At 43.2% G+C, this 24,350-nt stretch overlaps 1 protein-coding gene across 1 annotated transcript in view; it reads right to left on the bottom strand.

The window, feature by feature from the left end:
- PLAGL1 (PLAG1 like zinc finger 1) overlaps window positions 1–24,293 on the bottom strand; it is an 85,972-nt gene extending 61,679 nt beyond the window's left edge. Inside the window, exon 1 of the mRNA XM_014520237.2 lies at window positions 24,168–24,293. The gene's annotated coding sequence lies outside the window, so the exon portion shown is untranslated. The remainder of the gene's footprint in view (window positions 1–24,167) is intronic.
- Window positions 24,294–24,350: the final 57 nt, after the last annotated feature.

Genomic DNA, 24,350 nt, shown 5'->3' with positions numbered 1-24,350 from the left:
GGAAAGAGTTTCTTTATTCTGGAGAGAGAGAGTAACCATTTTTTATTCACTACCTTTGATTTCCAAAAGGTTAACCAATGTTACTCACCATACACTGTTCACTCACTGAAAACTGTATACAAAAGCATTCCTTAATGCCCCTACTTTTACACCTTAATTGCTATTTTTTGCCTCAGAGGCTTTAGAGGGGGGCTACAGAAGTCAAGAGAACAGACATGCATGTTTCCTGTAGCACTACAAAAATGTTCCTGGATTAAACAATTTTTTCTGTAGCACTGTATTTTATAGCACTAAATGTAACATCTGTCCAGTGCACCATAGTTCCACATGTCTCTCACTCTCCCAGTATCCAGCAGTATCCATCTGCCCACCCTTCTAGGAGCAGCCTGCTTCTCCCTAAGACTAAGCTGTCAGTGAGTGCAGGACTGAGACTGGCTTGGCCCATGGTGAGCCTGGTCTAGTCTCACACTTACTGATAACCCATGCCCAGGGAGCTGCAGCCCTGCTTGCCAGGTGTGGGAAGCACAGAGCCACAGGACTAAGCCACTCCTATCACTCCCTGGCTGGAAAGCATGCCATTGAATGCCTCCACAGCACTTTATAGCACTTCAGATAGAGCTCTGTACCTAGCTCTGCTCTATCTGTGCCTAGTACCACTATATTTTTAGTGCCAGGGCACTTGTAGTGTAGTGCCACAAGAGTATGTCTGTCCATGGCCTGAAACTGGTTTTCCTATGCCTAGTTTTAGAGGCTTCCCACAGGCAAAACTAAAGGGATCTGGCTAAAGCAAGCCCAGGCCCTTTTGTCTGCAATTTCGTAACATTTTTGGATATTTCTAGCATGCTGCTAAACCTTGTTCATTTTGACATCTCGTACTTCTTTTCCTGACTATCCACCTGTGCTTCTTGTCTGAAACACAGATTATAAATGCTCTGGGACATAGACTGTTTTTTAGATATATCTGTAGAGAGTGTTTGGTGCAATGGGGCCCTGATCCTTGGATAGAGTTTCCTGGTGGTATATAATACAATAATAAATCAACATTAGGTAGGAAGAGGTGAAACTAGTTGAAAGGGTTCAGTTTGAAAACACCAAATCAGATGCAGTAATCCTTTGCAAGCCACAGGGTCACTTGTCAGCAGGCCAGATGCTGATGTGATCATTTTGGTATGCTCTGCACAGGACTCAGACCTTTCAGTGAGTGAATGAGACCCAATTATAGGTGGCAATCCTATCCTTTATGAAGCCAATGAGGTTTACTCATTAGCTTAAGATACATCCAGAATGTCACCCTTATTTTTAAAAAACAAGTACGTTACATTAACCTATTTCTAATTCAGTTTTTTGGAGTAAGGGAAATATTTTTTCACCTTAAAGAAGCAAAGTAAGGGAAAGTGACAGCAGAAAAGGATGATAAGGATGGATGGAAAAAAGAGCAGCAGGGATGGGGTAGAAATAGGCACAAAGGGAAGGAGGAAGTGGAAAGAATGAACATGAAGAGCATCATGAGGCAGGAAAAACAGTAAAAAGAGAAGTAGAGTACATTTAAACCAGCTGAACCAAAACATTAAGAAAACAAAAACAAATAAAAATCCCATGTAAAAGGAAACTAAAACTACCCCAGATAACTTATGGCTGACAATCGCTATGTTGTTGCTGGAAGCCATAACTCGTTCCTGGCTGCCAGGAAACCAAGGGCAATGCCAAAGAAGGCAGCGCTTTCCTGACACCCTGGGAAGAAGCACTTCTCCCAGACTAGCTGACAATGGCAGAAACTAAATGGACAGCACAGACTCTAGAAGTGTGCCCACGTGACAGCTCTGAAATGAAGCAAAGAGAAGATGTCCGTAGAGCAAAGAGCCCTTTCCTCTGATGGCTATGGGACCTCCCCCTTGACCCCACACTTCACAAAATACACCTTTGACAAAAAGTAATATTTTTAAACTGCCCTCAGGCAGAATTCTGTTTCACTAAATTGATGGCCAAAGTGCAGCTTGTAATGGTCTCTCATTTATCCAACTATTGTGTAGGAGCAATTCATTCTACTGCGTCTCTGGAGGATGATCAATGGTCTTATAATAGGGGCACTTATGTGCCCAGAGGTTGTAATAGAATTGCTCCTACACTTTAGTTGTATAGCTCAGAGTCAATCACGAGCTGCACATTAGTTGCCCACTAGGTGAAATAGACGTTTGCCTTTTGAGTCTAGCTACCCTGTTGCTTCCTGTGAATGACAAAGGCATGGCAAGTAAGTATAGATTTAGGCTAGGGACAGACATCAAACATAAACCAGTTTAAGTGATCAGAAATTGGTTTAAATCTGTAACAGAATAGATGTTCAGTGCACATAAATCAGTTTGAAAATGGGTGAAACGGGTTTGAGATAAACCTAGTTGAATGCAGTATCAGACAACTGATTTGAGTCCATCTGGTTTATGCAATGTCTGTCCCAGATCCCTTGCTGGTTTAAGTTAAATCAGACTCCCCCCGCATCCTGGCAATCTCTCTGGGCTGGGTGGGGCTGGCCCCTCCCCTCTGCTCCCTGGCTGCAGCTCCGGCAGAGACTGCAGGCATCTGCCTGGCTTCTTCCCCCCCACCTCCCCACTAGGCAGGGACTTGGCCGTCCCCTCTGCCTTACACAGACACACAGCATTAGCTAGCAGACCACATGCTGGCTATGGTCCATGCTGTGGCAGACAGGACAAAGCAGAATCAACAGGTAGCTGGTAATATCCCTCTGTTGTTTTCTTAATGGGGCAATAAACACTAAGTTAGGGCTGATAAATGCTGTGTTATCAATTCCATGCTGGGCTGGTCAGGAGGGGGTGGGGAACCCCTCCCTAATCAGAGAGTCCTGCTGGGGCCCGGCCACGCCCCCCCAGATCAACACTGTGGGAGGGAAGGTAGGAATGTTCTACTGCCCCCTCCCCACAGGGGGAGCCCAGGGGATGTCTGTTTGGTTACAAACTGGTTTAGCCTAGCCAGGTTAGACTAACCTGCAAAGACTGAATCAAGTCAGGCTCAGGCTTTTTGAATGTCTGTCCCTAGTCTTAGAGTAGGTAGCACAGGAAGGGAAGAAACAAGGTTTATGGGTGACTACTGAAATGGAAACATGGATTTAATGCACAGGAGTCCTCACCTCACTGAGAAGGACTGCACATCCCAAAGTGCTCCTCCCTAATCCCCGTCCTGGTTTCTGCCCTGCTTAGAAAATGTTCATGACCTGTCAGTAACCTACTGAAGTAGCTATATGGAGCTGGTACATGCTTACTGACTGTGTAAGAAAGTCACAGGATAGTTTATACCACTCCCTCTAAAGGTCAGAATAACCAAAAAACATATTCTAATAAACCTGCCGCTGCACTAGATTTCAGCTCTCTCCTAAGCCAGAAAATATAGTTTTCTTTTTTTTCCTGTCAGAATTATAGTCTCTCTCTCTCCATTATCTTGCTTCTGTACTGCAGCTATTTGCATTGATTTCCCTAGGCCATAATAGAGTTTCTTTTTCCATCCCTTGTCTCTTTTGACCATCCTGAAAATGTTTATATTTGGCTGTATTCTAGCACATACAGTTCCTGAACTGCTGAATTCATAAAAAGGAAGGAACATCACAGTGAAATAGAAATGGTTTAAGTATTAACATGGTCCTAATGGGGAAAAAAAATATACAGGGCCAAATTCTGCCTTAATGGAAGCCCCATGTGTCCCTCCAACATGGGATTTGGCCCTAGTTAAGTAGAATACAATTTTTTTTTTTTTACCAGTGAATCCTGCTGCATGCTGTTGTGCATTGTGTATCTATTATATGTAGCATCTGTTATTTGAGGATTTATAAACCTAAAACATGGACTCATAAATTACCAGAAAAGGATACAATGCCTCCCAAATGAGTCTCTTCAGTATGCTGGACTACAGAAACCCAAGCAGACACTCTAATTTCATTTCCGTTTGCAAAGAAATTGATCTTCAGGAGGTAGAAAATGAAAAAGTAAAGAACTACAAACCCAATTTTAGAAAGTTGGTTTGTTGACATGGCAGAACTTGGCTCATATGGAAATCTTATTTAAAAATGTCAAAACTAAAGAATTTCACATGCTATGGAAGGATCATATCTCTTACAGAAAGGATCATGCAGATGTACAAGAAAGAGGAGCACGAAATCACTAGAGAGGTCATGTGGGTGTAAAGTGATAAAACAGTCTACAATTTGGTTTCTCTGATATATTTACTGTGCATATCTTCTGTAGCAGTTTCACAATATTCTTTTAAAATAAAAATATTGCAGCTGAGGAAGTCACTTTACCACCAATTTAAAGGCAACCATAAAAGTTAGGATGGTGTGACTAGCAAGCAATACCAAATATTTCTAGATTTTGCTCACCACAGAAGTAAGGTCAGGAGATTCCAACTGGCTTCCATAAACCATTGGATCAATGGGCTCTGTCTTGACCAAGCTTTCCCAGGCTGGCAGCCTTAGAGAGAAAGCCCATAAAGACCAAATTTCTGTCCCCTGTACTGACCATTGCAACTCATCCACACAGTGTCACCACAGTGGCAAACATGCCCTGCTTGTTAGATTTATCAGTGTAATTTTAGCTAAAAATATTTGGAAACTGGAACAACACCCGTGGTATTTTATTTTGTTTAAAATAAAGTACCACGGGTGTCCTAAGTGCCCCCTGTTCTGAGACGCAAATCTGTTTCTCTCACCAACACCTTGTATTGCTCGAAGGGTATTCTGTTCTGATCATCAGCAAGATATCTAAGGCTGAAGATGGCAGGCTCCTTCTCATTCCCACTGCCCAGATAAAGACAGAGGCCTTATAGAATCCAGTTTTAAAATATTGATATTAAAAGCAAATTAAATGGCAAATACAAGAACAAGATAGCCTCAGCGTCCACGGACAGACATTCAGAAAGCCTAAAACTGAATTGATTCAATCTTTGCAGGTTAATCTAACTTGGCTAGTCTAAACCAGTTTGTAACCACTCAGACATCACAGAAATGCAGGCACATGCTTGCAGTGGCTCAGGCTGGAAGCCAGAGGGCACTAGAGCAGCCCTGCCTTCCCTTCCACACTGCTGGAATCTGTAAATCTGTTTGTCTGATTAGGGAGGGGTCACCCACCACCAGCGCAGCAGGCAGCTAGTAACAGTTGTAGACAGTTGCTAACAGTGTTTATAAGCCCTAACTCAGTGTTTATCAGCTCATTAAGAAACCAATAGCCTCTCTCCATTAGTTCATGCTCTTCTTAAACAGCTTGTCCAAGGAAGAACATTACCAGCTACCTGTTGATTCTGTCTTTGTCCCATCTCCCACAGCAGCATATAGTCTGCTAGCTAATAAGCATTCAGATTCAAAATGAATCTGTGCAGAGGGGATGGGGATCCACACTTAGCAGGGGGAAGCCAGGCAGATGCTTTACTCAGGCAAAACTCCAATCAGTCTCAAGAGCAGGCACCCCATTTCATCCTGCAAGGTGCTCAGCACTCTGATCCTGATATAGCAAAGCATATATGGCCATGGTTAATTTAAACAATATCCTCTCACCCTTCTCTGGAATAGGACTACATGTGCTGTGCTTAAATGCTTTGCTGAGTCAGGGCTTGGGTGCTCAGTGACTTGCCAGATTCAAGGAGGAATATTGTGCACACATATTTTGTAATCAAAGAAACTAAGAATTAAATCTTCCCAGAGGGTGCAAGTTTTTAAATGCCTAAGGACTCAAGAACATTCCTCAAATAATTGTATTTGAAGGCAGCCGAGGGCAAGAAAATCTCCATTTCGTCATGAGGATGCTGAAGCACCAGTTGAAATTCTGGGTTGAACTAGAACAAAGCAAATGTAAAACCCATTTGTATGAAATCATGTGAAAAAGGATTTTCCTGGGTTACATCCTTCCTCAGTGCATTGACTAAACTATTTCAGTGTTTGGGATTTGAATATGAATGCTCGTTTTGGGAATAGGGGGAGGGGTAGCCTTCAGAACTTGACTCAACCTCATTTGGCAACACAGAAAAAAGAAAAAGAGGAGGGAATATTTTTTGGCTCTCCACACCACTGTACTCCCCTTAAAGGGACCTATGCAAAAAGGCCAACATGTCTTCTGGAGCTAAACAGTGGTTTTACAAAAAAACTTGGCTCTAACATTGTCTTCTTTCATTTTTCTACACAGCTCACTACAGAGAAAACAAACACTAGAAGCTGCCAAATTTCCAAATGTGAGGATTTAAGCTATAGCAAAGGACAGCGAGAGAGAAACAGATATCTGGGTACTACCACACACTAGATCTCTCTCACCTTTGGCCTAAAAAGGGAATCTAGGCATATTTAACAGCCACTTCTACAGCAGAATTAATTATAAGAAATCTTAAAAATAAGTTTGTCTTCTGTAAACCAGCATGCTAATGTTAACATTGTTTAAATTATTTTAGAAACTCACAATTTTATATATATATTTGGTTTTGTAGGGCATATAAAATGTCTTGTATATTGTGGATGGCTTTTATACTGCAGCAGTTTATATCTACCTGTAGCGAGGCCCAAACTAAAACAATTACCAAAGTAATTTGAAGGAAGTCTTAGGATTGCAATACCCACTAAAGCGTCTTATTCAGGATGAGGGCTAAGCAAAGATTTATAGCTAGATTTCAACAGCTAGAAATAAGAAACAACAGTGACTTGTCAATTTTTTATAAACTGTCAGGATCCTTAACAGGCAATCCTAATTAGAGTAACTGACCTCCATTACATCTCTTATCACTTTTCTGAAAGCTCTCTACTTTCTCAAAATTCCCACTGAAGTATAAAGGCCCCTGCTTTCAATTATTCATGCACTGTCTGCTGAATGGAATATATAATTTAGGACTGGCTTCTAAGAGAGGTTTACATTCCTAATTCCATTCTTAATAAAGGTACTAACCTATGAAATTATTCAAGTCTAACACACTTTCCTTTTGAAGATATTGAGAAATAAGTTATTAGCACTTTGGTCTACAATATTAGAACAGCAGTTTTCTAGATCAATATAAAAACTTTTGAATGTGCCACGAAAAAGGTGTTATAATTAAATTCTCTTGAGCTTTATCTATGCTGGCATTTTTCAGGAAATTCCTTATTATTGAATTACTTCTAGTTAAGCTCCCCTGGCAGTAGCAACAACAGCAAAGGAAAAAATATATTTTTACCACCAGGTCATCTAGACCTGCTGTGAACCATACTGACCAACATAACAGTAAAAACACCTCAGCATTCTTGCTATTGTGACCAATTGGGCCACAATTTTTTCTTAAAGGAAAAAAAAAACGAGCATAGATCCAGCCTATTACTGACTGAATATATTATAGAAGCAGAGAGCAAATTGTAAAACTACTTTACTGAATTTGAAATCAGCAGTGATTCATTCTTCTGGAACTGAACTGAAATTTGTGGAGTGAGCTTTTCTCCAAAGCAGAAAGAATCAAAATACAGTTTCTCTCCAGTCTAATTTTAAGGGTGTGTATTCTATGCTTAGATTCAGAAATATATATATATATAACTCCTCCCACCTGCCTCTGGGCATACTACCCCACCTCTCTCATCTGCCATGCCTTGTTGTTAAATGATTAAGGTCTTATTTAGGTGGAAGGCTGGCCTTTGAATGCCCTGTTCTCCTGGGCCTATGCATGCAGCTCCAGCCACCCCTGTACTGCATCGCAAGCCTCACAGATGTTTCTAACAGCTGTACTCTGCTCCAGCCTGAGGCCAGGCCCAACTCAGCACAGTGTTAGGCCTCTCACATTCTGCCCTATTACAGGCCACACTTGTACCACCTCCCTCTCGCTGAGGCCCCTCTCACTCCACTGCCTCTCACAGTTTTTCTCATGCTGCCCCTTGCAAGGCCACACTCATACCGCCCCTCCTTTTCCCCGGGGCCACACTCACCCTGCCTTCACCCGAAGTGTCTTTGAGGTTGTTTCCCTGCACTCCCCGGCCAGCAAGCATGCAGCCTCTTGGGCACCTCCTGCTACCCTCATCCAAGTGAGCGCTGGGCGGTCCGCCAAACACTGGTCTGACTCTGCCTCTGGTCTCTCACCAGGTCACTCATTCAGCTACTCTCAATCAGGGGCTCTTGACCCACCCCATTGTTTACTTGTGGCTCTTCCTCAGCCACCCCACCCAATTGGCCTCCAGCCACCTGTGGGCTCAGGCACCCGAAGGCTTACCTGGACCTAACTCAGCCCGCATGTTAGCAGGACCTACCCTCAAGCATCCTGCTCACCAGGACCCACTTCACGCCCCTTCCTCACAGAGTCTCATCTCCAGCCCTCATGTTTGCAGGGTCTCACTACTACCCCTCTCAACTCACCCCTCTCTCCAGGGCCACCCAAGTGCCACTCTAGTGCAGATTGTTAGGTGCGCCTCTGCATCCTGCTCTGCACTTCCACCCCCATGAGGCACATACTCCACCCCCTATGCTGGGTCCTGGGGTTGAACCCCCCTCCCTGCCCCCGCAGGCTCAGGTGCCACTCATCGGCATGCCTGGCCCACCATTCTCACTCTCCTGGGTCTTGCACCCTACCCGGGCTCAGGTGGCCACAACCATCCCTGGCCCCACTATCCATTTCAGGGTCTTGCACCCCACATGGGCTCAGGTGCCACACCAGGGTGTGCCTGGCCCTCTATTTCCTCTGGTGTTAAACAGCCCACCCAAAGGCGGGGGCTGGGGTTAAGGCGCCCCTCTTTACCTTTCACCAGGGACGTAACTGGCCTAGCATTTCCTGTGGGCTCCCACACCACTGGGAGCCCCACCAGACAACCCTTCCCTGGCAGGGTGCAGTTTCAAGTCATGCCCAGGACCAGGAGCCTCCTTGCCATCTCCATTAACTCCTTTCCTTACCTCCTAGTTGTTGCCGGGAGATGTTCCTTCCATGGCATCAAGCAGCAAACTGCTGCCCCCCTCCCCGCTCTGCTGGCCTGGATCTAAAATGGCCATTCATCAGAGCTAGGGCAACACCTGCCGCCAGCTCTTAAAGTGGCAGACACCTGATGTGTTCTGCCACCCACCTTCCCCCTTAAACTGGAGGCTTTTCCCTGCTGCTCCACAAGCAAGCTCCCACGAAGCTTGTAACAGCCCCAGGGTGGCGAACACCCCACTGGTGCTCCTCAACAATTTCATACACACACACACATGAATCTCAATTCCTCAGGCTATGTCTGCCCTTGACTAACAAGTATTATACACATCACCAACAATTCTTTGGCTATTTGCATCCTTTTCTTCAAGTTTTGCATACAAGATAAGTGCAGCAGTATGATAAGACTAAAATGAAAAATATGAGACTTGTAAATAGCTGCTGGATAGATACTGTACTGATACTGGGTGCAGATACAGTATAATTCCCTGTTTCTCAGAGAACAGAAAGAAAATTAAAAATGAAGAATTTGTAAGTATCTAAAGTTAATTTCTCACTTCCCTGAATTGAATGCTAGTAATACAGATATAAGCAGACCCTTTTGCCATTTCTGGCCTAGATTTTTTTACAAGGACCATGAGCAATGTCCACATTCTGTCTGGATTCCGAACTGATGTAAAGAGGTTCCTTATACCTGTGATGGAACAGGATGCCATAATACAAAATTAAATGGGAAATAATCATCATGCGAGTTTCACAGTGTGAAAATGTAACACTTGCTCTTTCATCTTGCACAATAACAAAGATGCACTCTTCTGCAAGGCAAACAAAACTGAAGCTGGATTAAAAAAAAGAAAGCTGGCTCTTGTCTGCAAGTTTCTCCTTTCAAAGCTGGGGAATGCGGAAGGCATTTCAAAATCTGAGTCTCCTTGCTTTGTAATAACAAGGCCTAGACTAGAGAGCTCTGTAAGAATTGGGAAAGGAAAAGGGATGCTCACTATATGTTGCCATAGAACAAAGGCTCTTAAGAATAAAAGTGACAATCAGTTTCCATGTCCATGTACAGCTGGACTCTTGAAATGTGGTTCAGTCATTATTTATTCAATAATCAATCATTATTTATTCAATAATCAATAGCACAGGAAAGTGACAAATGTCCATTCCTTCAGTGGTCACAGAAAGGTGGTCCTGAGGCATTCTTATAGGATACATATATTTATATGCCCTTTTTGATATAATAATTATTATTACTGTTAGTAGTAGTATTACTTTTACTACTACTGCTACTAATAATAATAAGTACTAATACTAATAATAATGTATTGTTTAATGATCAATGTAAAGGATAAGAACCCAGGTTCTATGTTATTCATAATTAAATGTACCTCTTGAGGGGAAGAACTGTGGAAGGAAAAAATCAGGAAAAAACCTAGATAGGAACTTTAACCTTTCAATAAGAAGTTACCAAAAAGTCATCCATCCTTCTCATTAGACTTCAGCCAATCACACACCATTTTCAACTCCAACCTTGACATTTGATATATTCATTCAATATGGGTAATGAGTCAAGAAAAAAAATAAACATTTGACATTTCTCTTCCTGGTCACCAAAAGGTCAGTTTCATAATTTACAAAATCTGTTAATTTCTTCTTTAAGGTGGTCATGTGAGCTCTTCAATTTGGAGAAATAAAGGTAATCTAAAGAAAGATGCAGAGTTTTTAAAACATTTAAGTCAAGAAGACTGTCCTAGATGAGCAAGCATGTGACACACTGATGCTGAAAGGATGAACTACTCTAAACTAATCAATGAGGCAACCAATAAAGAATCCATTACCTAATATTTTATATTACATTTCAATACTGCTATGCAGCTACCCAATTCTTAATTTGTTGCCATTACATATTTACTTTGGAAACATGTAATGTAGAATATGCAATGTAGAATTTCTTGGGAGAAATCTGAAGGATTTAAAAACTGCATATGGAACAGTTGGGGATGTTGGCCTATGGGAAGATATAGAAGGCAGTCTTGAGTTTCTGGCATCAAATAGGGTAGCTGAGGCTTTTGGAACTGGAAAGAGGAAGAACAAAGACAGAAGCTATGTTAAACTTGAACATCAAATGGGAAAACTTTTCTTTATCCTTAAAACCCTTGAAATCTTCTAGCTGCTCAACAACATCCTCATCTTCAACATCTCTTAATATGTAAAAAAATAGCTTGATGTTTTAATTAAAATGGTCAACAGTGAAATTGTGAAACCAAGCTGAAATTGAAATTATCCATCGGCTTCAGAATATACAATCTACTAGGACAAATGGGAGATAGCTCAGATTTCTCAGTGTGCACATCTACATGTGCAATTAATGTGTCTGGATTTTCTGGGCAGAAAATTCAGGTGCATTAAACTTAGTTTCCACATACATCTGAACGTACACTCATCAGAAGAAAATTTGAATGGGAGCAGTTCAATCTAGGGCTGTTCACCAGCAGCCCAACAGCCAGGACACCTCTCCCCATCCCTTTGGCCCCCTGCTGCCTAGGCTAACTGGGAGCAATTTGTGTCTACACATGTGCTTCAGTGCATTAATTTAATACGCTGCATTCTAGTACCTGTAGATACTGTCTATGAAGTAGATAGTTACTAGAAAGCGGCTCATTAGACTAATCACCTGTGCAGTAATTGCAGCACATGTGTAGACAGTGATGCTTTACTGCACAGTCGATTGGTCTAATGCACAGTAAAGTGTCTCATGTAGATGCATCCATTGTTGGTGCTCAGTTTGAAATGAGGTTGAAATTGGAGGAAAAATAAAAAATTAGAATTGGCCAGAAGAGAAAGAGAGAGAATGTGCGTGTGCATGTAAGAGAGCAAGAGAACAAAAATTATTCTAGAATGATCCCATTTTTCAGGGCTGAAAATGGATGGATTTTACATTGTTTGGAAATGCTTTGTGAATCACCTAATACACTAATACATTTTTGGTACAAGTCTACTGAAAGTTATTGAACATTTTTATTTACCAGAAATCAGTGTTTTCAGTAAATGGGAAAATACCAGTAATTGTCTCAGTATGATTTCCTATAGAAAGCTATTTAAAATTTTAATAAGAAATGAAGGAAAATTTTAAAAAGTTGAACATGGAATTTCATTCTGAACTTAAACATTCTGAAGAGCTCTATTAAAGTCACAATTTTGGCTCATACAATCATTCATTTAACCCTAATATGTCATGCCTTGTGTTCTATTCCTACAAGCTGCCACGCACAGGGAAAACACTAATATGAGTGGGTCTCTGAGTGAGTGCTGAGGTCTAAGCTGGCAAAGCAGTTTGCAAAAAAATAGTGCCTTCACATAAATGCACAATGGTAAATATAAGAATGTTATATTTAAAAAAAAAGATTCAAAGGTGAAAGGTAGAGTTAAACCTCACTGAAAATGCTGAAAAAGTGATCCTTTATTTAAGATAGAGCAGGACTTTAGGTGCTACTGCCCCTGGACACCTCAACAGCTGATGAGTGAAACTGACTTAGTCTCTAAGTGAAACTGGTCCTTTTAGTGGTTCCTACCATTGAGTAACTGCAGTCTGTTACCACTGTTATTCACTGGTGGGGATCAGTGATACCCAGAAGAATCATTATCAGCTTCACAAAGCAGCTACCAAGATACATACTTCACTGAAAAAACACCGGGGTAAGTATCTTTGGAACAAAATATAGGAATTTCTGTTTCATAGGAAATTTTGAAATATTTGGTTTTGCTCCTATTCAAAAATCAAACCGTCATGAAATATGAAAATTTTTAGCAAATCAGAAATTCCAACAGTTAGCCTACTCTAGTCAAAACACACTGACTACTAGTCTTTAACCCATGGGTACCCATGTGAAACCTGGATCTGAAATTAGCCCAGAATTGTACAATATGTCTTACCAGTCTAGGTAATCTATAATAAAAGAGGTGCGACTCACAGGCGCTTGAAATGTCATCATATGTGTTCTACCTCCACCAACACAGAGTATAGTACACTAGGACCTAAAGATGACAGCCTCAGATAGCTCCAGAAGGCTCTGCTATGCAAAGTGCAGCCTGCAGATTTCTGCCAAACTGTCAATGAAGACTTTAGCTAGGCAAAGTTCATGCTCCTTTTTAAGTACTTGTAGAGTCTTCTTGTTAACAGCTTGATTCTTAATTAAGAATTCTTCTCTTTTTTCCTTTATTTTTCACTCATGATTTCACTTTGTTAGATAATGAACAAAATATTAAATAAACTTCCTTCGGTAGAAATGTACCTGCTACTGTATCTTAAAATGCTCCAGTCTTGATTTTCAAAGGTTCTAAGAACCCAGAGAATAAATCAATCTTTAAGAAAACAGACCCTATATGGCTGTTAAATGTGGAGCAGGCATTAACTCCAATAAATGTTACCCTATTTACTCAATTCCAGAACAAGTTTTTTTTCCCCATTTAACTTGGAGGGAAAACGCCCCATGTCTTGGAGTCAAGTACGAGACAGCAGTGGGGGGAACGGAGGCAGTAGATGCGGCTGCAGCTGCAGCCCCAACCCTGGGGCTGAGGCAGCAGAGAGGCAGGCACAAGGGGGCAGGCAGCAGTGCAGGGAAGATGGTAGGAGGGCATAGGCAGCAGGGAGCATGTTTCTTGATCCTTTCACTGCCTGCTTCTCATATTGCCTGCCCCCTCTACCACCTGCCTTTCACTACTCCCCTTACCGCCTGCCCCTCCCCACTTCTCCCCACTGTCTGACCCCCTGCCACTGCTTTCCCTGCTGCAGTTGTTGAGAGACAAATTTAAGATGACCCTCCAATAATTAGATTCCATACATGGAAAATGATAACAAATTTATAAATTTTCCATGTATATTATCTAATTGTTTGGGGTCATCTTAAATTCAGGGTAGTCCTCGATTTGGGCAATTATGGTAATTTAAGTGTCAGATTATATTGATATGATTACTTTATCTGTGTTTTATAAATGCCTCCAGACCTACTTGCACTTGAAGTTTATGCTTTTCCTGGTCAATAGCAAATCCAGGGCTTTGCTGAAAGTGCCACGTGGTAGGGCCTTGAAGTTGTTTTACTTCTGTTCAATCACACACATCCCCTTTCCAGAACATTCTCATACCAAGAGCAGCAATTAAACATTGTAGTTACAGAAATAGCTCTCTCAACATCTGTAAAGCCATAGTCTAGCTCTTTACTTGGATGACTTGGATGAGCATGGTCATCACTATGTGGCAGTAACTCAGAAGCTAAGTCCTTGGATCTTGTTTTACTAAGGGCGGTTGTTGTGCATTGCACTATTTGTGAGGGCTGATCAGTTAACTGGTTATCAATATGAACCTTCACTGATATATCTGAGAGCATATGAAGCAGGAGGTTCCCCTGAACCAGGAAGCCCTCTCCAGCTGGTTCATCTCAGCTCCTTAACCACAATGAACCAGCTACACATCAGCCTTCAGATCAGGCTATAGCTTCTTTTGGAAGACCCACTGAATGGTAAATTTACCAGATGTTTATTAAAAGTAGTAGGAGGGTGCCACAATGTATTGCCTACATTAACCCAAAACAGCCTGCCTTGCTAGAAGGTGCTGGTCCCAACAGGAAAGAGTAAAAGGGGATTCTGCTTGCTCCCTACAGAAGGCAACTGATTATCCCCACCTAGACATGAGGAAAATAGGAAGCATATTTGTATCCTGGGGCTGATCAAGGAGTAGCTGAGTTTAGGGTGAAGGTTTGATGTAGTGATGTTTACCTAATATTCTATTATTTATATGCAAAAGCAAGCTCTAAGAAAAGGGGAAGGAGTTCGGACTTTCTATGCTGCTTGATTATGTAGTGTAGTACTTTACTTTATCTTTCTTCCCAGAAGGTTATTTGATCCAGCCCCTGCCCCACAGCAAGGTTGACTGTCTTATTCATATATTCCTCCTTTTGTCTGGATTTCTGAGAAGTGGGAGGAATGGAAAATTTTGTGTTTTTTATTTTAATCCATGGCTAAGTTTGGCATTGAATAAGTGAGCACTATGTCTACATTTACAGCATTAGGGAGGGGTATCATGCTTGCATTCCAACCATTTGCATGGGTTGAACTTAGTTCCCCAAAAGGAACAAACCGATGGAAGTAGTAGGCCATGAAAAGTGATTAAGGAGACCCAGGGAATTAAAGCATTCTCTGCTTCTCAACAAACTTCTTTCAGCTTTATAATCAGGGTTTGAAAACCCAAAGGACAATGTACCTAGCAAGAGCAGAAACTGCTCCAGCTGAAAGCAGTCACTGACAAGCCTTCTGAAGGAAGGAAAAGAATAGGATGATTTAAACTGCTTATTTGATAGAAGAAAGCACAGTTAGTTTTTCTAGTTCGTATATGAGCAAAGCATCTAGAGTTGCCCCCATTTTTCCCTTGATTGGGGAAGACAGAGTAGAGGAGCCCTTGAACAACTAGCTAAAAAGGCAGCAATAGCAGATCCACATCCTCTTAACATAGGTTTACAGTGGATATGACATACGTGGATATACTGGATACAGCAAATATGTAAGAACTCCACAAAGAGCTAAAGGAATGGGGACGGCAGAGCATTCATTAACTTGATTTGATAGGAAAACATATTTAATTTATTTGGCAAGGGAGTGATGATATGACAATTCAGGACAAAGTATGACAGTACAGCTATCTTTACTAAGTCTATGTCATGAAAATCTTACAAGCCCTTCTTTGTTTCAGTCTGACTTGTTACAGTTTATCATTTCTTCTAATAATAAGGGCTTAGTAGATTTCAAAGATGCCTCTAGTTCATGCTTCAGGCAGTGAAGAGGTTACTGAGAACCTGTACAGATAGAATATTGAGTTTGCATTAAAAACAGCTGTAACATGGATTTAAGTTAAACTTCTCAAGTTCATGGCTTGAGATAAAAAGTCTCTAGTTCTCTTTTTTGCTCAATGCTCCCACTGTGGTTTTCCATCTTTTTTCTAATCCAACTTCAATTTTCCTTCCTACTGCCTGAGCACTTTTCCCCTCTTGCTTTAACTATTCTTATTCTTGGTACTTCTTTGTCCTTTTTCTGCTTCTATCCTTTTTTTCTCATTTCATTCCAAATTGTTGTTCTGCAACTTTTTTCTTCTATTTTATACCCATTTTGGATCTCTGCGCACAAAGAATCACTATTCCATACCTGTGGACATTACTCATTTATTACTTTAGATACAGAGTTGGTATCCACTTTGGGATAGGTCAAAATAAATTCTAGTAGCCTTGAGATGCCTGCAATTTTTGAATATGGGATTTTAATGGTGGTTTGATTCTTACTGATAAGACAAGACATTACTTGGGTAGTCTTTCTGTCAAGACACAGAGATTATATTTTTAAATTTTGTACTTGTCTGGAGATTGAATGATAAATAAACATTTCACCACTAAAATGTAACCACCTCTGAGATGCAGGAGACCAGCAATGTCAGCAACTGGTACATAACAGCTGGGCTAAGGAAAGTCTAGCCAAACACATCAAGCCAAAAATCTTAAAAGGATATTTACAATCACAAAGAGCAGGCAAGACTTCTCATGCAGTTTTATCTGAAAGAGCTGACTGACTGGAATTCCTGCAGAGATGCCCTCATGGTAAAATGTAACTCCTCCACATTATGAGGCGGCACTGAGCGGCCTGGTTCACAATGGGTGTACAGTGAGAGCTTGTCCGTTTCATCCCTTGCCAAATCGCTAACTGGCTGGAGGTGTTTGCCAATAACAACTATCTTGGTGGCTCTCATTTAAACTTAAGTAGATGTGGCTTAGTACAACTAACCCACTTCAATTTAAATAATGATGTGCTTCAGGCATGGGAAGTCTGAAAAAATGTACTATTGGGTAAAGGGCTTGGAACCTTACTGTGTGTCAACTGTACTGCATCAACTGGGCTTGGGAACTTATCACATGTCAGCTGCTTTGTGATGACTGCACAATACTACCTTGTGGCAAATAGATCTTAAATCTTAATAGTGTGGCCCTCAGCGCAAACTAGTGCTACTCTGCCACAAATTAGCTTTCATTTGCTGTGGGATAAAACCAGACATACTGGGTGCATCTACATATATGCTTTATTGCGAGTTGACTAATTAGCTCTGTAGTAAAGCGTCACCACCCACATATGTGCTGGTATTAGGGCACAGTAAATTAATTTACTCCGCCATAAGATATTACTGCTGGGGACAGTACTCTCTTATGGGAGAGTCATTTACTGTGCTGCAATGTATGTGCAGATGATGACGGGGACAGCAGCACTTTGAGCTGAGGCAGAGCAGCCGGTTTGGGGGGGTCATCCACATAGCTCCATAGTTTTGGCACTCTCATACCCTACCCAGCCCCTCCCGATGCCATGACCAACCCCCACCAAGTCTGCTGCCAAGCTGAGGCTGTTCTGCCCCAGATCAAAGTGTTGCTGTCCCAGGTGCACATGTAGATGCTGCACCCAGGAGCAGTATGCTCTGGAGCAAACTGCTCTGGAGTTTATCACATCACATTAATTGCATGTGTAGATGCACCCACTGGCAGTTACCACAGAGTCACTGAAGTATAATAAAGCCCTGACCCTTTCTACCTCGCGTTACACATATCCATATCCTTAGAGCTCTAGATTCAGGTAAAACACATGGTAGCACAGAACTATTCCAGTGGCAGTCAATCACCTCTTTGAAAAAAGATGATAATAAGGTTTTAAGATAATATTTGAAAGTAGGATGGAATTAACTTTTCTAAATTTATTGTGCAGACATACACTGAGCAACTGAAAACTATATTTCTTTGAGAATTACTATATTCACCAGAAAGCCAGTTCCTAGAAACTAGTTAGAATTTTAAACCAAGATTTTCAAAGCTTCCTAATAACGCTGGAAATTCAATTCCTGCTAAAATTGATGGCAATTACTACAGAGTAAATCAGCTTTTCAAAAAAATCCAACAGCTTGGGAGCCAGGTCTCAAATGTGAATAAAACTAGTAGTCACAAGCCTATGTTCTGCCTATTTGAGGCAACCAAAGGAGACTTCATCACAACAGATTATGCAGAGGTCCTGCTGGGTTCCTATTTGGAGGGCAGAGGAAGGAGTTAATATAGCCCTCCCCTGGGCATTGTATATTAAAGCAAAGACATGTGTTTATCCCCAAGTCCCAGTTACACCACAATATCAGAACCTTACCTTTTATTGACAATATTTAGCACCGTTAGTTGTGCCTGTGACTTCATGACTAGTGATGTGATGTCTGCCTAAGACTGTTCACAGTCTACACCTGAGAGAAGAACTAGGCTGAAGCTGGGATAAGAAGGTAGAATCTGGCTGACAAGGATGGGCTTAAGCATCTATTTGCAAGACTGTCTCCCTCAGGTGGGGTTTAGACACACCGCAGCAGTGGTGCCCAGCACCCCGCGGAATGGATGAGCGGTGCCAGATCAGTCTGTGGGCTGGATTAAGTCCATGGGCCCAATCCTACTGTGTGATAACAGTGTGTCCAGGGCCCGAATCCACCACATGGTGATAGCCCACGTAAAGCCCAATGCAGCCACATGTCAATGGCCTTCCCATGGCCCAGTGTAGCCACACAGGGGCTGGGTCTGATCTCTCCACATGGGGCCTAATCTAACTGCATGGGGCTTAAAAATTTGGCAGTTAATTGCCACTGCTCCCCTATCACCATATTTCTGGACCCAGGGGGAGCCCTGCAGGCTAGATGATACGGCTCCAATAATAATGGGCTGGATTTGGCCTGCAGGCCAAGGATTGAGCATCCCTGTGCTGCAGTGTTCCTCTCTGGTCTTTCAAATCTGTTGGCCAGATTTGGAAGGGGAAAGAAGCAAAGGTCCTTTCCCAAACATTCAACCACCCATAGGTCCAAAATGAGGTGCCACTAACTGTGAGGTTCTGTGATACTCTTCCTTATGCTTTGGTAGCAGTAGCTGAACAAGCAACGCATTGACATGAATAAAGCAGTTACTCTTTCAGACCGTCTGCCAGCAGGCATCACTATATCAGTTTATCCTTGCTTGATGTTTTCAAGGTTTTCTTCATTGAAAGTTTTCTTTAATGAAAGTTAAGATTCTATAGAGCAAAAATGACTACACACTTGGAAAAAAATCATGTTGGGTCACTGACCCAGTGTAACCTACCTCAATTTGAGCCTTATTGTGACCTACTGGCTGCTTTGGGATGACTGCACAATACTAGGGCTACAAATACATACATTTTACTCTCTGGTTCCATTTGCCCTACCTAGCTCTTCAGTGGCAGAACACTTGAACTTCTCTAGCTCTGACAACTCCTCAGATATCTTACTGTACCTTTCTCAAATTGAAATTCAAGCAAGAGAAAATGTACAATGATAATCAAGACAGTGTGACTATAAAAGGCCACTACTACGCTCCACTATGGCTAGAAACCAAAGCATAGCAAAACAGTCTGAAAGCCTGGAATGATGCAAGAAGTATTTGGAATGACATGAATCTCTACCTCGAGTTGTTCTTGGGATAGATTCCACTAAAATGATGTTCTAGTTGAAATGAGGGGAAGAAGAATGTAGCAAGCAGACCTTGGAGAATCAACATGCACTTCCATCCCAGAGCCTGATCTTAGCACTCTGCTTCAGTTTGAAGAAGGGGCCATGCTGAGAGCTCTAGACAGAAGAAGCAGAGAGAAGAAACAAATAACAGGAGCCCACTCTATCTTAGATTGTTAAGCACTGTGGAGAACTGTCCCATTAAGGGACTCACATTGTATAAGGCAGCTGGAACTGAGACTAAATGAAGAAGATCTACTGAGTACCTTGTTTAAGAGGAATTGCCCTATTTACTTAAATCCAAGATGAGGTGTCCCCCCAACATTGGGGGAAGCCCCTTGTCTTGGATTTCAGTAAGAGATGGGGGGGGAGCAGGCAGGCAGATGCTGCAGCTACTGCCTCTACCTCTCTCCCTCTCCCCCAGCCCCCAATTTTGTGTCTCTAGGATTGGCCTTCTTAGCCATCAATGGACTCATTTACAACCCTTTACCTGTGGGAGTGATAATCCTTGATCAGGGGGGGATCGCCACCAACAATAAGTCTTTGCCCCCCTCCCATAGTCTCTACTCCCCTACCTGCCCCTGTCCACAGCACCAGGCCCCCTGCTCCCCACCACCTTCCCCGCCCCCATCTTCCCTCACCCTGCAACCTCTGCCCCCGCCTGCCAAAGCCAGAGCAAGGGCAAGCATTAAGGTAGAGCAGAGATGGCAGGGGCCTGAGGCTGCAAGGGAGACAGGCAGGAAAGCAGAGGCTGCAGAGGGAAACAGAGGCTGTGGGGGACTTAGATGGAGGGAGGGGGGGAATAGAGATCCAAAGCTGGAGGTGGGGGGCAGGCACAGCAGGAGGCAAGTGATGGGGGCAGACTGGTAGCAGAAGGCAAAGTATGGGGGGGCAAGGGTTAAGGGTCGAGCTGTTTGTCTCCCCTCCAATGAGCCCTGCCTATTGGCTGAGGGTTGGGGTGGTATGCTGAGGGTTGGGGTGGTATGCTCAGCCCTTAGCATTATAGAAATTCTGGGGTGCAGAGCAGGTTATTGAACTAACAGGGAGTTAAAAATGACCGTCTTTGCAAGAGTGCATAAAACTGAGATATACTGGATTAGTGTTGATTTAAAAAAAAAGTACACATGTACTGTGCATGTCAAAAGTATGCACACTAAAAATGCTTATGCATGAAAAGACAGAAGTACACAGGACATTTTAACTTTCCATCTGACTGTAATACGTGCAAACTCAAATCTATATAAAATTACATTGTTTTTCTTGGCAGCTGCATTTGATCTAAGGCAGTGCCCAACCTTTTCACTCTATGGGCCAGAGTGGTGCCTAGTCCATGGCCTGAATCCAACCAGCGGTCTCAGTTCGGCATGCAGGGGGAGCCTGCCCTCAATCCATCTGTGTGGAGGGAGGGGGCATGGCCCAGTCCCAATCTGCCCCTGCAGGGCTTGGGAATTTGGCAGTGGGGGAGGGGTGGCAGTATTCATTGCCACTGCTTCCCCATCCCCAAATTTCCTGACCTGTGGGGAGCCCCACAGGCCAGATACCATGGCTCCAAAGGCCAGGTCTGGCCTACAGGCTGGGGGCTGAGCACACCTGGCCTTAGGCTAAGCTCAAAGTGCATGAGCCAGAGGTCCTTCTGGCCTTTAGGAAAAAAAGCCTTTTCCTTCATTTCCAGTATCAACTGTGGGCTTGAGCCATATACTTTTAGTATAGTTTCTAGTCTTCCCATTCATGCAATCTTCTATTTCTTACTCATGCAACACTATATGATTTTAATGTATGTTATATATATGCAAGCTCTAAAGGTTCAAGCCTTTGTTTAAAAGCCAGAGAGATGCCTTGAGACCACTCAAAAATTGGAACGACTTTGGCAACCAGCTTATGAAATAGTTTCATGATGGGCACTACAGTCATGTTCTGGGATCTTGCCTGGCTTCCAATAAGTTAACAAGAGGAATTCTGGCAAACTACACTGAACTTAGTGCACAGGATAATTAAATATAGTCACTTACATCAGTGTAAAGCGAGTATAAAATGCTACTGAAGAAGAATGGCAATATTCAACACTTATACTAGTGACTGCACAAGAAGCAGGACAACTGAGAATCAGGCCCAAGGTCTTGATATCAGTTTTCCAGCCGTAAAGTATTTTGGGACTTAGTTACCTGTAAGACAACAACACTAGCTGGTCCACACCACCGCAACAAAGGCCTTTGAACTGGAGGTCCCTCACTGAAAATGGGAGAGAACAGCTTTCTGAAGGCATTAGAGCTTGTTCCCTCCTCCTTCTGTCACAGTCTGGATTTGTTAGTCTTTTGGTTATCTTGCAATGTCCATCTCCCCCACCCAGCTTTCTGAGAAGGGATGAGCTGAACAGGCTTGTGTTTGTTAATGTGGATACTTCTGTCATGGTGAGATAAAGAGTCCCATATACTGTGTTAAGTACCTTAGATGTCATGTACCAAAAGCAGAAGATGATTACCACGTATTTTTCTAATCAATCTAAATAAAATAGCCATGCAGTGGAATATGATATTATATTAATCCTTCCCAATCAAAGACGCTTATTAATACTTAGTGGGTTTTTTACAAAATGATTTCAAAACATTCTACAAAAATAAAAATGCAAGTGGAGGAACTGAGGAACAGATTGTATATGTCCAACCCATATGGAGCAGCATTAGTATTTGGAGTAGACTTTCAATGTCCCAACTTTATCATCTCAGAAAAGGGAATGTTGTTCTTTCTTCTCACAGGCATTAATATGCTGGATTACATACTTTTTAAAGCCAATATGTTTTATGAGGCAACTTCTATCTTAAAAGGTCCTAGAGAAGATGATGAGTGCTAAAGACTTCTAAGAGAAAAACTAATGTCTGCAGTGACTTGTTACACAAGTACTGTACTGGTTACTGCAGAGTCCTTCAATTGTAGCGGGGCTGCTTTAAATGAATGCAAATTTGATGAGAGTGGCAGAGGCAGTCTTTGGCCCACAGCTGTTTTTAATGAAAACAAACAGCTCCCAGGTCAAAACACCAAGTTTCATACTTTTAAGGGTGCTGCTCCAGAACATGTGTCAAAATACAGTTAGCTACTTCACATCCGTCTTTATAGGATGCCCTGAAAATACGTTTACCATAGCAACATCTAAATGGGCAAGAAGCAGGTTTAAAAAAAGAAGAAAGAGCGAACGAGGAAAAACAATTCTGTAGCCTTTTTGTTCATAAAGTCAATGGGAGTTGGACTGGTCCCAAACACATTAGCCCATCCTGGGGCTTTTGTAAAAAGCAAAGAAAAAAGACAAGTGGAAAAACCTGGCTTGTGCCTGGATTCACATTCCACTGGGGGCAGAGGTTGAGGCTTGTGAAAAGTTTGGAGGGGGGGAACCTTCTAAAGGCGGATGCATGTGGTGTAATTTGCTTTCCTGTTGCTGCAGGCAATTTGCCTTGTCGTAGGAGCCCTCTGTGAGTACACAGAAAGGTGGTGCTTGGACAAGAAGGGAGAGCGTGTGTGTCCATGGAGGAGCAGCTGCACAGCAATTCATAGGGCTCCAGGAGCTAGAAAAGGGGATACTGTACTTAGCATAAACACCCCCACTCCCCCAACACACTTCTAAAATGCTCTGCCTTTAGAAGGATGCTGCATGTTTTAGCCCTTAAGTTACCTACGTTCTACACCACTGATTCTCAACCAGGGCACCTTGAGAGCCTTTCAACAGCACCACCAGGGGGCCACGCCACATTGGCGCTGTTAGGTGTGTTACTGTGATTCACAGGCTAAACTCAGAGATTTCCAATAGGGATCCATAAGTTTTAAATATATGCCAACCTGCCCTGGTCTCTCTGAAATCTTAGCCAACAGAAGACTGACTATCGTTTTTCCACAAAGAAGCCAAGTTCAAAGGAAGAGCTGGCATTTCCAAGAGCCACCCAGAGCCTGATGGTTCTCAGCTGGGGAAGCTGAGGCAGCAAGGGGAGCCTCAAGATCCCTCCTGGCATGCCACGCTCTGGGGTGCACCTATGTGACCCACAAGATAAGCCCAGAGGTTCCCAATGGGGGGGGCGGGGGGCAGGGGAGGCTGACCTGGGGTGGCCTTTCCCAGCTCTCTGCAACAGGGAAAGGGCTCCAGAGCCTACAAAAGGAGGGAAAACTAGGTACTGGCATTACCCAGGGGCCCTTCCAGCCAAAGAATTACAGAAAATGAGGCTTGGAAGGGGACCTCAGGAGGTCATATCTAGTCCAACCCCCTGCTCACAGCAGGAGTGTCCCCAACTAGATCATCCCAGCCACAGCTTTGTCCACCCAGGTCTTACAAACCTCCAAGGGTGGGAGATGGAGCAGCCTGTTTCAGTGCTTCACACCCTCCTTGTGAGAAAGATGCAAAACAAGCAAACAAACAAACAAAAAACCCCAAACTAACCTAAACTTCTCTTGCTGCAAGTGGACACCATTGCTCCTCAGTCGGCCATCTGCCCCCACTGACAACAGTCCACCTCTATCCTCTTTGCAACCCCACCCCGCTTCAGGTAGCTGAAAGCTGCTATTGAACCCCCCTCACTCGGGCTCCTCTTCTCCAGTAACGAAGCCCAGTTCCCTCGGCCTCGCCGCGTCCCTCGCCGTTTTCACTGCCCTCCGCTGGACTCCCTCCAACTTGCCCGCAACATTTCTGCAGTGCAAGACCCCCCCCACGGACACCGGCCTCCAGATGTGGCCTCACCAGTGCCGAACAGGGGGAAGAAGCGCTTCCCTGCAGCCCGGCGCGCGGGAGCAATGGCTCAGCCCAAGTCCGGGGCGCTGCGGGACCCCCGGGGTCCGCGACCGAGGCGGCGTCTTCAGGCTCTGCCCCGGCTGATGCTGCTGGCGACCCCCGCCCGCTCGCTCGCCCGCCCGCCCGCGGCCC

Source organism: Alligator sinensis, unplaced genomic scaffold (genome assembly GCF_000455745.1).
Source record: "Alligator sinensis unplaced genomic scaffold, ASM45574v1 scaffold153_1, whole genome shotgun sequence".
NCBI lineage: Eukaryota > Metazoa > Chordata > Crocodylia > Alligatoridae > Alligator > Alligator sinensis.
The sequence above is the reverse complement of the archived record's forward strand: the minus strand, read 5'-3'. Positions and strand labels throughout refer to the sequence as shown.